The sequence below is a fragment of the Patiria miniata genome, unplaced genomic scaffold (genome assembly GCF_015706575.1).
Source record: "Patiria miniata isolate m_02_andy unplaced genomic scaffold, ASM1570657v1 HiC_scaffold_7, whole genome shotgun sequence".
In the NCBI taxonomy this organism is placed as follows: Eukaryota; Metazoa; Echinodermata; class Asteroidea; order Valvatida; family Asterinidae; genus Patiria; species Patiria miniata.
Window position 1 is genome coordinate 10,386,028 of NW_024037074.1, and position 3,887 is coordinate 10,389,914.

Below are 3,887 nucleotides of genomic sequence, written 5' to 3' on the forward strand. Positions count from 1 at the left end.
ATCGGTGACAACTGAAAACTATCAGTGATCAGTGCCGGCGAGTGGGTGGTGGTGGTGGGGGGGGGGGGGGATGACGAAAATCCTGAACAAAATTGCCCGTCGTGGAATTTCAAAAACCATGGGGGGGGGGGGGTAGGGCTTGGACATAACATGACACTAGGGGGCGTTATTTATGATACCAATGTACATCTCATGCAAACCTGCGCGCTTACAATACACAAAGACGGTGCATTTTATATAGCTTTTGTGCTGTTCGTTCTCCGTTTTGTCAGTCCTATTTAATACATTCGGGCTGTTGGAAAGTTATGAAATAACCTTAAGATCGGCATTTTTTGTTACTCACCACAAAATGACGGGGGGTGTGATCCAATGGCCCATTCCCCCGGCCCACCGGTCGAAAAGTGGGGGATATATCCTCGCTACCCCAACCCCGGGGATTTACGCCCTTGTCAGTGATCGTGTTACATTTCACAAGCCACAGTTTTACGGACATGCCGATCTTACTCACTGCAGCCTGCATGTATGATATCAGAGGGTGTTAATTCTTTTTAACAATGAATGCAATTTGAAAAGGTTGGTGCCTCTCGCAGCGATACAAAACCACTTTCTGAATGCACCTTCACGCATAAGGTGCTGTGGGGCAATTTTGAAACACGCATCCGATGTTCTACTGCATAAACTTCATAACATCCATCAAATTTAATGAATTTTGTGAGGATACTTACTCAAAAAAAGAAAGAGAAACGTTAATAAATCATGGCTCCGTTTGATTAAGTGCAACGGACAGGCAGCCAGCTGGTCATTGTTTTTAATCACATTAATTCTAGAATTAACGACGCCAGACAGCAAACAGCATCATACCAATGGCAAGATGAAGGCCCTATCTAATAGTAAAAGCAATATGGTGAGTCAATCAAGTAGGCCTATACATGTTGCGCAATGAATACGCATGGACGTGCTTTCGTGCCTTTGACAGTGCAGGACATTTCGGCGTCGCATTCTAGACTTCCAGCTATGCCTTTTTGTCATTTAACCCTTCCAATCGCGAAAAAAATATTGATAACAATTTCACCTGTAAGTGACCATTCCCATTTAAGAAAGAAAAACAAACCTCAAAACCCCAGAACGTATGTTAGGACGCAGAGAGGTTTACTTTAAAAAAGTACAAATAACAATAAACAATAATAATAAAGATTTCTTATATAGCGCATTATACATAAAAAAAAAATGTCTCTATGCGCTTCTGAAAGCAAACAGGTGTGTCTTTAGATGTGATTTGAAATGTTTCAAGGATGGGCTGATCTTTATTTGGTGAGGTAATTTATTCCATTTTTCCGGTGCTGCATATTGAAATGTCCGTCGGCCACAAGATTTGGCATGAACTGTACATGGAGCTTGATTATGCTTTGAGCTCCTGTAGACTTTACAAGTCCTCAGATATTAACTTGATTCTTGTTAAGAGTGGAAAATACTGGTAACTCTGGGCCTCTCTTATCCCAAGACTAACTGTCTGCAAAACTGTGGTTTCGGAATGCTGACTCGAATGTAATGATTTTTTTTTAAATCAGCTCGTCCCTCCTTATTTCTTTATCAAAATCGTCACCGACTCATTGTGTGTGGGGACTGGGGAACCGGCGGGCATGGGCGTCGCCAGGATTTTTTTCTAGAGGGGGGCATATTTTCCCCAAAAAATCTTGTATTTCTCAACAAATTCTCGATTTATCAGTTTTAGAGGGGGCAGGGACATTTTGCCCCCCCCCACTCATTAAATTTACACCACTATGACTTCGCGCCTCTTTTTCTGTTCCTTTTATTTTTTTATATTTTTTTTTGCTTTTCGGGGGGGGGGGGGGGGGGAGGGCAAGCGCCCCCTTGCCCCCCCCCCCCGCGACGCCTATGCCGGCGGGATTCATACAGTGGTTCATCCACGAAACTAACCGATTTCCTTTCCTTGATTACCTTTTGATGGTTTGATGTCGCGAGGGTTAAATGAGCCGTTTCGGGCAGGGCGGTTGGTCAGGTCACCAGACCTATAACTGCGCTTCCTGTATACGGATTCGTTTGCCGTGCCGTTTCCGGTGAGAGTTGATGGATGAGCCGTGTGCGTGATACCGCAAGCTGTAGGCACCGGGCTCCGGAAAGACATACGGTTCGTTGAAATGGCTCCTTTAGTGACTGTCTCTTTTGTAGTCAACCTGGCAGACAGAAGTGTTGATGAATCGCCATCATCTGATTCAGATTTTGATAGAGTGTTCATTAATGATGTGACAACAAAATATCTTATTGGGCGTGGTTATGAGAAGAACACCCACGAAGACCTGATGCACGAAGCCAATTCGATGAAAAATTCCCGCCCTAACTTTAATTTGATCGAGAAGAGATAATTATTTTAAAGTTGCATGCGCAGTTATACTGACAATTCCGTGTTCCGTCACGGCAACAAACTAACAATAGTCGATCTCAGATTTGGCTGAGATTTCTCCAGTACATTAAATGTATCTAAAGGTGAACCTTTAGGAGTGTGCCTTTGCTTAATGTTATATATTCAAGGCCTAATGGCGTGTTCCCCAAACGCATGCATCCCGACACATAATTCTGGCAAATGAATCATAATGGTGCATCTAAAATTCCAGCGACATTTCCGCGATTACATCACAAAATAGTGATCATTGTCAATCAGGGTGCAGTGATATTCACCGAATTTTTAAACGGTCCTCGCTAAAACAAAACATAGTCAATGGTAAGCCTATTCAACCAGTCTGTCAAACATCCATGCAACATTGATACCTAAATTTTTTTCCCCCGATTATGTTATTCGCTTCTGCAAAGAAATACTCTACATGAAACTGGAGGCTTATCCCAAGGGACGTTATATATGAAGATGAAATGAATATAAATTGGAACGATTCTTAAATATGACATATCAATTCTAGCCCACGAGAATTCAGCAGCGTGTATTGATAGTATTGTTGTATGGTCATCATTATATAAAATGTGGGCATTAGAGTGGCTAGATTATTGCATGAACCTTGTTTCTAATCTGTCAATTGAAGTCTCACAGGATATGTTTCATAACTAATCGAATCTCATGAATTCACATGAGTTTAATCATTTCCAAAAGGCACTGAATATACCACCACTGTCGCCAAATCCATCATGTCATCATGTTCGTTTAAAGTGTTTGGCATCATCAGACCAAAGTCGTTCAAATTTCTGGATAGCTCGCATTTTTTTTCATCGACTTTCACCGTGACTGCCATGTCTATTGACACTGTCATTCAAATGTTGTTAAAGCATCATATTTCTTGGTTAATGATTTGCTATCATCTTGGTTTTTGACATTCGACTGAGCCGTGGGCTTGCCTTTCTGCCTGAATTTGTCAATAACCTCGGCGTTAACATTGACTTGGAGTACATTCAGCCTGCACATGTGTTTCAATGGCTGAGTGAAGAAGATCGGACTGGCTGTTACGTTCCAGTGGCCACATACCAAAGTCAACACGTGCACTTCGCGGTCGGTGCAATCACGGTACTAAGAGCTTGCGGAGTAAGTTTTCGAAACTGTTCCCCGTTTTTATAGCCCCATTAATTTTTTCCCATGTCAAAGTGAACAGTCAAAGTGAGGGGTTTACTTTGACCATATATTTTTTTTGTCACTTTGCCCCTTTCCATACATTTTATGGGTAGGTATTTGTAATAATGGCACCTACAGATTGAGCCACTCATTAGGGTGCATACCAATGTTCCCCAATACCGATGTTCCCCGAAATCCCTACCAATACACCCTAACCCTAACCCTAACCCTGACCCTAACCCTAATCCTAAGGATTTGGGGGAACATCGGTAGTGTGGAACATCGGTATTGGGGAACATCGGGTAGATCCCAC